Source organism: Nicotiana sylvestris, chromosome 6, assembly GCF_000393655.2.
Source record: "Nicotiana sylvestris chromosome 6, ASM39365v2, whole genome shotgun sequence".
NCBI lineage: Eukaryota > Viridiplantae > Streptophyta > Magnoliopsida > Solanales > Solanaceae > Nicotiana > Nicotiana sylvestris.
The window spans coordinates 85,827,018-85,839,824 of record NC_091062.1 but is presented as its reverse complement, the minus strand read 5'-3'; the positions used below and the strand labels follow the sequence as shown (position 1 = coordinate 85,839,824).

The 12,807-nt window shown below is 38.9% G+C and overlaps 1 long non-coding RNA gene across 1 annotated transcript; it reads right to left on the bottom strand.

Annotated features, from left to right (window-relative positions):
• Nucleotides 1-5,983: 5,983 nt before the first annotated feature.
• Nucleotides 5,984-7,643, bottom strand: LOC138872183 (uncharacterized). The gene is made up of 2 exons (XR_011400640.1): nucleotides 7,557-7,643; nucleotides 5,984-6,138 (listed from the first exon to the last, which is right to left on the bottom strand). It is a non-coding gene; the product is annotated as an uncharacterized lncRNA (long non-coding RNA).
• Between the last annotated feature and the right edge of the window lie 5,164 nt (nucleotides 7,644-12,807).

Here is a 12,807-nt window from a genome sequence, read left to right as displayed (position 1 = left end):
AATGTAATTTGTCACGACCCAATTTTCCCTCCGTTGGGTATCGTGATGGCACCTAGTCTTAGGGACTAGGTAAGCCTAATATTTATTGAATAACAATAATAATAAAGAAAAATCTAACAGTATTGATATAGAAATCTTTACAAAATTTTACAATTTTTCAAAACCGGTAGTATAAGTCATAAGCTCTACAGAATTTACTACAACTTCTAAACACAACTGTTTGGAAATAAGTAAAACATTGTGAATACAAAAAAAATAGGAAGGTGACTCTGAAGCCTGCGAACGCAGCAACAGGTTTACCTTGAGTCTCCACAACAACGATCCGCATATCTACTAACGAGCAAAAACCTGGATTTGTACAAAAAGGTACAGAAGTATAGAATGAGCACACCACAGCGGTGCCCAATAAGTATCAAGACTAACCTCCGTAGAGTAGTGACGAGGAACAGTCAAGACACCTACTGGTCTAATAAACTAAACAAGTATAAGTATAGGAAAAACAAAACATGATATCTATATAAAGACTACACGATATGGCTAACAATACAGTAAATGCAATAAAAAAGGAAACAACCAGTATCAGCGGAATACCATAATAATGACACATAAGAGTAAACAGAACACAACCTAAATCTGAAATCACAGATACAGTAAGGACAATAATAACTCAGCAACTACGATAATTTTCTCATCAGGTTTTAGTCAACAAACTCCACGAAGGTACTGAACCTTGGGCAAATACACAACTCACGGTTCTCAAAACCCGATCCCTATCACTTGGCATCCTGTGCCCTCATTACACCTCATAATTATGCAGTCAACTCACGTGCCTAATAGAGCCACTCTCACATAGACGGTAAGTAAACAAGGGTGTGCATCTATACTCAACAATATCAAGAAAACCTCTTATCCGATAAGGGTGCTTAGCTGCGTGTATGCTTGTGCAAGTGCCCTAACATAGTTCATACCAGCTAGTAAGCATAAGGAAAAATGGACAACACGTATATAAAACTAAGTACTGAAATTTAACAAGAACGGAATCATAGAAAGTCAACAACTCAGTACACAGAGATAACGACAGTGGATCTCCCAGGATACTGTCCCGTAGTCCCAAACGTAAATGTGCAGGGAGGGTCTCCCGAAATACCGTTCTGTAGTCCCAAAGTAAATATGCAAAACAGGGGATCTCCGGGAATACAGTTCCGTAGTCCGCAAGTAAATATGCAGGGTAGGGGGATCTCCTGGAATACCGTTCTATAGTCCCAAAATAAATATGCAGGGGGATCTCCTGGAATACCGTTCTGTAGTCACAAAATAAATATGCATGGAGATCTCCCAGAATACCATTTCGTAGTCCCAAAATAAATGTGCAGCGCAACCAATAGAGATAATAGTTACAGCACGGCAGAAACCTCGTACATCACTGCAACAAGTACAACAACAACAATGACAATAATACAAAGTACGACGAGTAAATCAACTTAAGAACTTTAAATCACAAAGAAACGGTAGAACCAGTTCACAAGGAATAATCACAGTAAATAATGCTAGGCGTAAAGGGAATAGTTCAACAAGGAAAAACTAATATGTAGCAACGATACCACAATATACAAGTCAACAACAAGGAAGCCAACACAAGTCAAATAGTTCCAATTAAAGGCAAGTCAACTAAGATATAGGTTATCTAAACTCCTTTTAAGGATGAGAAATTTTGAAGGATATTCAACAATTCAAATAAGGGTAAGCAACAGAAGATAATCATAACTCCAATTAAAACTAAACAATTATAGGATGAGATAATAATAATTTCAATTAAAGATAAACAGTTATAAAAAGATAGCATGACGATAGAAGAGGCAAAATCTTCAGTTAAGTCAAATAAGAGTCAAATAGTCAATAAGAGTGAATCCTAAAGCAATTAATTCTAATTAAAGCATGTAGAAGTGAAACTAGCAAATAGGAACTCAAACGTATCAAGAACAACTTCGTACGCAGTGAATATAAGGATCTAAGAACCCTAAAGACCAACTTTCCACAAATAAGTCCGAGCATGCACTCGTCATCTCGTGTACACGGACTACAATCATCATAGAAGACTCAAATCCTAAGGAAAAATCCCTCACACAAGGTTAGGCAAGATACTTACCTCAAAGAAGACAAATCGATACTCTAAAATAAACTTCTCGGGTGAAAAGACCTTCGGACGGCTCAAATCTAACCAAAATAACTTCAAAGCACAAATAAAACTCATAAGAAACTATTCCGGATCATAAAGTCTCAATCTTTAACAAAATCCAAAAATCGGTCCAAAAGTCGACCCATGGACTGCACCTCGGAACCCGACAAATTTTACAAAAACTGAATAACTATTCCAATACGAGATCAACCATACAAAAATTTTCAAATTCTGATACCATTTCGTCCCTCAAATCATCATTTTTTTCATTTTGAAAACTTTCTTAAAAAACCAACATTTTCCTCAACTCAAAACACAAATTGAATGATAAAAATGAAGATAAAATCATGAAATATATTAGATACTAGGTGAAGAACACTTACCCAATCAATTTGCTTGAAAAACCCACAAACAATCGCCCAAAATCGAGCTCCATAAGTAAAAATATGATAAAAATGGTCTAACCCTCGATTTGGGAGTATATTCTGTCTGCCTAGGTAATTGTACATCATGATCGGGGAAGAGGAGATGCAATCACGAAGAAGGAAAACTTGGTGCCCATGAACTGAGCTACGCGAATGCAAACAAGGAGATGCAAACGTGGATAACAGTAGACTAGGCTTATGCGATCGCGTACCCAAAGATGCGAACGCAAGAACAAGTTGAGGCTCCCCAGCAAGGCTAACAATACACGAACGCGGAAAGTAAAACGCGAATGCGGTGCAGAACAATTTACATGTTCGGATCGCGAACCTTACAATGCGAACGCGATGAAGGAAAATATGGCAGGGCAACAGAACATTACGCGATCGCGACTGGAAGTACCGATCGCAAAAGAGAACATCAGACACCAAAAACCAGCAATCCAAAAATAGAAGAAATTGGCATGTAACCCATCCGAAACACACCCGAGACCTCCAGGACCCCGTCTTAACACCCAAACAAGTTCTATAACCTAATACGGACTCGCTCAGGGTCTCAAATCACATCAAACAATGCCGAAAATGCAAATCGCGCCATGAATCGAACTATGAACTTCCATATCTTCCAACTTTAAACACTCGCGCCGAAACCAATCAAACCAACCCGGAGTGACGCCAAATTTTGCAGACAAGTCCCAAATGACAAGACGGAGCTGTTCCAACTCTCAAAATCGCATTCCGACCCCGATATCACAAAAGTCAACTATGGGTCAAACTTCTCCATTTTTCAAACTTTAACTTTTCCAACTTTCGCCGAAATTCCTCAAATTACCCTACGAACCTCTAAATCCAAATTCGGACGCACGCCTAATTCCAAAATCATCATAAGAAGCTGTTGAGATCATCCAAAATCTATTCCGGATCTGTTTATTCAAAAGTCAAATTCCGGTCAAATTCTCATCGCTTAAGCTTCCAAAACTAGATTCTTTCTTCCAATTCGGCTCAGAATCATCCGGTAACTGAATTCAACCATACACACAAGTCGATACACATATTATGAAGTTGTTCAATACCTTACGCTACCGAACGGAGCTTAAATTCTCAAAACGACTGTCCGGATCGTTACACACACAAGAATAAGAATTCACTCGCTTTCATAAATAAATTCACGTGCTTCACAAGATTGTACCATAGGCTTGCCCGTAGTGTAGAACTCGACAAATCTAAGCTCGCCAAATCTAGGATAAAATAGGATTTTACGAGTTGTACTATAGGCTAAGTGATGGATAAGATACATTTGGATAAAAGTGAATAACCCTCCTAAGCACGTTAATATAATACAACAATTAATTAGCATGCATACTTGTCATCATCCACTTTCAAATGTTATACTACAACACCGTATCAAGGATAGGCCCTCTTTCTTTAAGAACTTCACATATTGGCAACTTACTAGCGAAGATACGATAAGATTCACAGATGTGTTATTTTTCTCCTTTTTTCTTTTTGTTTTATTATTTTGTTTTGTTGCTCTTTTTTTTTTCTTTTTTCTAAATGAACATACGAGTCAAGAATTGAGAGAAGGTGTCACAGAACAGACTATTTGGTATTTTGACGACATCAAAAATTTTAAAACTTGCCGGGAAGGTAATTTGCATGACAAGGCGTAAATATTCTAGCATCAAACAAGTCAAAAGACATTTAGGATCAATTTCTTCTTCTTCTTTCCACAATTTCTATTCTAAACTAAAAATCCAAAAATACCCGATTTAAGTTACATACCCTGAAAAAGAATCGATACCTAAAGAAAAACCAAGAAAAATTATTACTTACTAACTAAACTAAAGCTAGCTACTTAAAGCAAAATAAAATATTTTTGTGTTTTTTGTTTATTTTTCCGATTTTTTTTCTTACTCATACTTTAATTCCTCAAAAAAAATTGTCTAGAAAGTCCCATTGGGAAAAGTCTAATTTTTATTGCATGTTTTATTTTTCGTGATGATTACTACCTATTACTAAAGAATGAATGCTAACATTAATACTATACTACGCTAATATACTAAAGAAACTATTACAGCACGAAATAAATCAAAATAAAGTCAAGTGACTAAACAAAAATATGCAAACAGAAACAGACACAGGAAGCCCCCACCCCCACCCCACCCCCCACCCCGCGACCAGTGCATTGTCCTTAACGCACATACAAACAAGTTGGGTGGAGCAAAGGGACTCCCTACTACTCTAACCCCTCTGGGACGTACTATGCTCCTCATCAGACTGTGCATCGCCTGAAGTTCTAGCGGGCTCTGTCTCTGTATTATACCTATCATCATCATTATCATCAACTCCTTCCAGTGCCAGCAGTCTATTGGCCCCCATACCATCATCACCTCCCTCACGAGAGCTAGGAACCATGTTTTTATCCTTAGACGGGTGAATAGAACTAGCAGGTGCAAGTTTCAATAACTCCTCGGTGGCTCCCGATAGAGGATATTCGGTGTGCAGCTGCAACTTCTCATTATCTATTGCTCCAAATCATTGCATGATCAAGTTCAACGTGCCATAGATGTGGCAGCTGAAGTTTTCACCCTCTCAGCCTTGGCAGCATTACTCAGCTTCTTTGTGGTGTCCGATAGAGCTATGATATCCAGGAGACCCATCAGAGTAGGATTGATATCATCACTATCTGGATACTCAGGCACCTTGTTGGACAACATGTACTTCGTCAACAAGTTCCCAAAGAAGAACATTTTCACATTCTTCCAAACCTAGTGCAAGCTATTTCATCCAATATGAGTGCTCCAATATTGAAAGGTTTCTCTATTATCAGAAAATAGATCAAGCACACTCTAGCTCGGGTGCACTCAAAGTTTTTCTCAGCAGGCATGATGCGAGCTTGGACAACATTCTGCCATACCTTGGTTGTCTTGTCAAAGTCTACGCTACACGTCTCCAGATACTTACCTTTTTTTGTTCTGGTCCACTTGGCATTGGAATTCATGCCACATAGTGCATGATAGATGGCAGTGCAGGTACCACTACGGATGAACTTCTACAAAATCCTCGGGTCATGATTGTTGACCCCCAAGTAATTGGTTACATCCTTTCTGGAAAGGCTCACGCTCTCCTCTTGCACATCTGCATGATCATGGTTGTGGTTCTAGTTTGCGTACAGTTCCCGAACCATACATAGATTGGCATGACCAGGTGACTCTAATAAGCGATCAAGTTTCAGTACCTTCATCCGTGCTAAGACCTCCAGATAGTTCTTCTTCAGAGCAGCTTCATTGATACCTCACTCGGAGATGTACCGACCGTATGGCTCAGAGTTTTGGTATCATGCTTCGCCATTTTCACTATCAAACTCAATACCCAGACGGGCCTCTTTGGTGGTCTAGCTGAACTTTCAGCCACTTGCTTACCCTTGGTTTGCTTGCTTGACGTAGCCTCACTTTGCTTACGTTTCTTAGGTTGATGGGTAGCAATAAAAGGTCGTGCAGTAGCCTTGGACTTACTTTGCTTATCACGAGCTATTTGTACCTAAACTTGCAAAATAGATGCACACTTCATTAGATGTCTTAAAAGATCATATAAAGCCAAAAGATAGGATCGGCACGACCCTACACTAAAGACTTAAGCATATATGCAGTTTTAAGCATCAACAGTCTAGTACCATATTCATTTGAATATGCTAATGTCGTTGCGTAATCAAGACTGTTCCTTTTAATCACATAACAATGCACATAACATAAAACATTGTAGCACATGAACACCACACTTGACATGGAATCGGCCTTACAATACGATCAGGGCTGTTCATTTGGATTGGATATCCGAAATCCGTACCGATCCGTTCAATTTTGGATTTCGGATTTCGGAATAGATCGATTTTCGGATTGTGTTTATTAAAATTTTGGATTTCGGATCGGATTCGGATTGGATAATTTTAATCTGATCCGATCCGAAATCCGAAATTATTAGGGCATGTGTAAATACTAAATTTTAATTTCAGATAGTTAGTACTTTCTTTACATTTTCCTCCAAGTTATTACCTTTATAATTGATGGATTTAGCTATATTGGTACCATTGTACGCTCATAATTGCAGAAACATGAATTTTTCTTACTGTATTGCCTCTTTATAAAGAAAATATACATATAAGTTTGCAATTTTGAGGCATAATAATCCGATCCGAAATCCGAAAATCTGATCTTTAAAATCTGATTCGATCCGACATTAATTCGGATCGGATTCGGATTGTATTTTCTAGAATCCGAAATCCGAAATTCGATCTGAAATGTGTTAAATCCGATCTGATCTGATCCATGCACAACTCTAAATACGATCACTATATGTTTGGATCCTTAGTTGAAACTAAACTAGTTATTGTACACTATGACTCTCCTAAATACCTAAAGAGACTAAAAAAAAATACAATACAATACGGCTAGGTGTAGCCCTCGCATTCAATACTTGCGCACGCGCACACGACTATCGTGTTGCCATCGCACATGGCATGGCATTCGTGTGAAGTCGGACAACCCAACCTCTGTGTATTGCCAAATCATTCCCTATCACCCGTACTTATCCCTAAGAATATCATTTAAACGCGCGGCTACCTTGACTTCACCGGTGATCAAATTCGTCATTCAAACATTTCATCGAACATGTGAAGTGCAAACACTATGGTTAAGCTTTTCAAACACCGAGAAAATTGGATTACCCTCCCATTTTATGAGGAGCTGGTGGAAATTGTAGTTTACCACCTCATATTTGTTTATCCATACACTTACCTTACCTCAAATTTCACAACAATTACTCCGGAAAGTAAGTGCTCAAGAACCTAAAACTAAGGGAGCTAGGGAAGGGGGTTTCGGTTATGACTGGTGGGAACAAGAGAGGGAAGGGCGACAAAAGGGATAACGAGGAAATAAGAGGAAAAAAAAGAGATGACTTACCTGGTTGTTGGACAGAGGGACGCGATGCGGTTAGTAGCAGCAGAGAGAGATAGAGAAAGAGAAAGAGAAGGAAATAAGGTTTTGTGATTTTTGGTTTTATATTTTATTAAATGTTTAGTTAAAGAGAACAAATTAGGTTAGGTCAGGTCAGTCTCGGGTTATAACAAGAGAGGGGTGGGTTAGTTCGGGTCGCTCTCGAGTCCATAGGGCAACAAGTAAGAAAAAATTAGAACAACCTTACCTAGCTCTAGTGCTACAGGAGGCGCGATGCGCTACCTATAGTACCAGAAACAACAGAAGTAGCGCCATGAGCGAGGGACATGGTTCTGGGGCGCTTAAGCCTACAACCTGCCGTGGTCCTAGTGTAATGGGAGACATAGCACGCTAGGTTAGGTGCTGGGACTGCTGTGCTGCCATTTTCAGGCTACTTTTTGTGCAATATTGTCTAGTTTCTACCTAAACCTGTGTACACCTTTTCTAGATTTCCGTGCCAACTCCTACCTGTAATTTTACGATACAAACAACTACAAAAATCATCAAAACACTAATCTAACACTTTAGCTAAAAATCTACAAAAAACAATGAACATAAAGTTGCCTCCTACAAGCGTTTGATTTAACGTTACACCATGATGCAAAATCCTTGCCTAATAAGCGAGTATCACTTTGGTACTCTGACAATCCACCTCACCTCCCCAATAGTGCCTTACTCTTTGTTCGTTAACCAATAATGTTCTATCACCACTCAGAGTAGATAACTCTATTTCACTATGCAGGGTGACTTTTACTACCTCAAATGGACCCGGTTACCTCGATTTTAGCTTCCTAGGAACAATTCGAGCCTCGAAATGAATAAGAGCACCTTTTGGACTGATTCGAAATGACAAGGTTGAATGTGTATGTCATGCCATCACTTTGTTTTCTCTTTATAAAGTTTGGCATTCTCGTATGCCAATAAGCATTATACTCTAACTCGACTGGTAAGGGGCATGCTTTCCTATATACAAGCTTGTATATTGAAGTCCTAATTGGCGTCTTATAAGTAGTTGTATATGTCCACAGAGCATCATCTACTTTGTACCCCAATCCTTCCTATTTATGCTCACAATCTTCTCCAAAATTTATTGGACCTCCTTGTTCATAACTTCGGCTTGTCCACTCATTTGCTGACGATATGCAGTAGCGACATTGTGACAAATTCCTTTCATAGAAGGTTATTCAACAACTGATTTAAAAAATATATTCCTTCATCACTTATTAGAGCTCGCCGGGTCCTATGTTCCTTTTCACAAAATTGGCCACCACCTTCACATTATTGGCGGGTAAAGCAACAAATTCCACTCACTTTGACACATAATTCACACTAGTAAGTTATACTTGTCCCCTCTAGATAATAGGAATGGTCACATGAAGTCTTTGCCCCAAATATTAAAATCTCAACTACAAGGATATTAGTCAATTTCATACCTCTTTGTAATTGTTCTTGTTCTCTGGCATTTGTCATACTTCTTTAAAAATGCATGAGCATTCTTAAACAGAGTTGGTCAATAGAAATTTGACTGCATCACCTTTACAGCCGTCCTATCTCCTCTGTGATGTCCACTATAAGGTGAAACATGAACATCATATAAAATTTATTCCACTTCTCCTTCCAGAATACATCTCCTCATCAGCTAATTGCCATAATATTTATACAAAAATAGTCCATCCCAATAACAAAAGTCCATGTCATGAACGAACCTCTTCTTGGCCTCAAAAGACCTCTCCGGAGGGAAGACTTCACTCACTATAAAACTCACATAATCCGTATATGACGGAACAGAATCATGTGTGATGGTAAAACGTTGCTCAACAGGGAATGTCTCCTTAATCTTTCCCCCTTCTTCAATATGTTCATGGTTCTCCAACCTCGATGGGTGGTCTGCCACTTGGTCTCCTATGCCCTTACGATCTTGTATTTCTTGTCAGATTCCTACAATAACAAAACCCATATTATTGGTCTTAATTTTGACTCTTTTTTAGAAAAGAGATACCCAATTATTGCATGATCGGTGTGGACGATAACTTTAGTTCCCACCAAGTAGGCTCAAAATTTCGCAAATGCCCACACAATCGCCAATAACTCCTTCTCCTTGGTGGTATAGTTCAATTGGGCATCATCAAGGGTTTTACACTTTTACTCGCATGGTTGTCACACCTCCTTTTTCCGCACCAGAGAGGGTGCAAGGGAGTTTTTCCAATTAAAGGACAATCGAAATGGGATTGGTTTATTAATTTCAGAGTCGCCACTTGGGAGATTTAGGGTGTCCCAAGTCACCAATTTTAATCCCGAATCGAGGAAAAGAATGACTCCATATTACAGTCTGCGCACCAGAAATCCGGATAAGGAATTCTGTTAACCCGGGAGAAGGTGTTAGGCATTCCCGAGTTCCGTGGTTCTAGCACGGTCGCTCAACTGTCATATTCGGCTTATTTATCTGATTTTAAATACCATTATGAACCAATGTGCCAATTTTAACTTTTTACCGCTTTATTGTTATTATTTCAAAAGGATGTGAACATCGCTTAAAACATGTCCTTGGACTGCGTCACATGAAATGCACCCACAATCTGGAACATATTTTATTTGATGTTTTGGGATTTGGATCTGGGTCGCATGAAATGCACACCCCAAGTTTTAAGAAAGTAGATTATTAAACACGCACCTAAAGAGACTATCGTGTTATTATTTTAGGAAGGGCCGTGAAATTTGCTAAACGGCCCGTCCCGGAATCTAAGTATTTAATATATACATTTAGAGGGCCCCGCAGCTTCTACATTTTTGTTTGTCGAGGCTCGTCTCATTTTTATTTTAAAGGATAAACCTATAATGACTATATTTCCTATTAAGTTCGTCTCTAAAATAAAAGAAAATCTCTTAATTATTTACATGCTTGCAGATTATTTACAGCAGGATCCGAAATGCTTTTACAGAATAAGGAAACATGACCATGCATACGGACAGCTGATCGAATATTATGGGCCCAAATCCAGCTCATGCGGGATGGGCCAGACCTGGGCCACTGTTTATCTGAGGCGGGTCTGTTTGGTCTGTTTTGACCTGGGCTCGACCTTCATAAGGTTGAGGGGCGCGGACTTATGCTAATTGTTATAAGGGTGTGGCTTGATAATTATAACGAGGCAGTTTATCAAAAGAGAATGAAAATTAACTAAGGCGGATAGTTTTATTCTTTGACATGCATTAAAAGAGAATACTAATTACAAAACACAACTAATTTCCAAGACATAGCCTAGTATACTGCCAATCCTTTTGTCTGTTAACCTAACCAACATATGATATTAAACCATACTACATTTTTTGTATTCACTATATGAAAGGACCAAATCCAATACCCAAACAAGATTGTAAACCATTACACACTACATAATCATCTATATAGCAACTACATGTGGACATAGATGTCTTCAAATCTTCCCTTTTGTATTCATGCTCGACTTTCAAATTACATGGACAGTATTAGTTGTGTACCTGGTATAGAGGAACAAAAGAAGAAGGAAAAGGATCAGCTGAATAGTACACAGCAAACAACAGCACAGCAGATTCACAGCAACAACACAGCAACAACAACCAGCCAACAATGATGAAGCTCAGCAAGGAGTCGAGCAACAAATAAACAATCCCAGAAAAACAGAGTAGGAAATAACAGCCCAGAATGTTGAATGTAACAGCAACAGAAATCCAATGACCACAAGAAAGCTTGGCAAACGACAGAAAAGCAAAACCACAAAGACAACCTGATCAAACTGGACTCTTACACAGTTTCTTCTAGACAATACTCATTCACAATGTTCTGAAATTTATTTCTGTTTTTCCTTTTCAGTTTTCTTACTCACAGAATCTCTCAAGACTCCAAAAAATGAACTCCTTTTTCTAATGGAAGGTCTCCTTTTTTCTAGCCTAACCTTAACACTTTACAGTCTGTTTTACAACTCAAAATTGCCCCCCCCCTTCGTTGTTTTTCCACTCACTTCTTTTAAATAAACAAAACTCTCATCAAATCCCTGACAGCCCCTCTCTCTTTTGTTGTTAAAATGTACTGATCACTTGTTTATTTAACCAAAGTATGGGCAGTAGGAATATAATCTGACAGCACATGCTGTCCAATTATTTTAATTCCTTAAAGCTAACCATACACATGCTGCCCACGGTCTAAACCAAATGGCATCGTGTTTTAAAATCAAAGTCTGAATCTGCCATTATAACCTTTCCCCTAGATGTTTTTTAATTCGATTTGAACAAAATCAATAGGCAATACAATTCAGTTCCTAATGGGACTCAAATACGATCACAGCAGAAATAAGCAATACGAATCAAGTTGTTACCATTAACGATTGAAACTAATTGACGACATATATCGACTCGACTATATTAATCGTAACACATAACAATCAATCGTTCATATAAACAACACGTATAGAGTCCCGAATGGCTTCAGACAAATTTGTTCAAACACTGGGAACTTATATGAATTAAACTCGCTTGACGATTAATCTAATTGATGGGCACGTATATCACAGGGTATATTCAGAACACAAACAGAAGACAATTGACCAAATAAAAGGCCTTTAACATAGATGGAAGAAATCTGAATGGAAAATAACAAAAGAAAATAACCAATCATACACAATGAAACATGCTGACAACTTGACTAGCAGTTGAATAAAACAAAAAGGAAAAGAAAACTTACCAAAAAAATGTCCAAACAAAACTGAACCAAATCTGACTCAACATTGAACTTTTGAGGCCGAACAAACTTTAATCAGGGTGTTCTCACATGAGAACACCTTGATTAAGGTCCATTAGACCTCAAACCCCCGTTAAGGCTAGCCGGATTCCCCATGTGCATGTGTTCTAAAGTCTGGATTTTCAGATCTGGATTTTTGGGAGTTGTGGGTAGATTCGGACCAAACCAAGCTTGGTTTGGTCACGAGGAAGGTCAGGGGGGTGTCTGGTATGAAGATGGGGTGGTTTGGCATAGATCCGGGTTCGACTCAAATCTTCAAATGAAGATTCGAGACGAACGAAAGTGATTCGAGGCTAGGGAGTAACAGATCCATGTTCAGGAGAGTGAGGGGGTCTTAGGGTGTTCGGGAGGTGGCCACCGGCGTTCATGCCGCCGGGTTTTGGTGGAAGGGAAACTAGGGCGGCGTTAGGGTTTGGGGGTTTCAGGGTTCGGGGAAGGAGATGACTG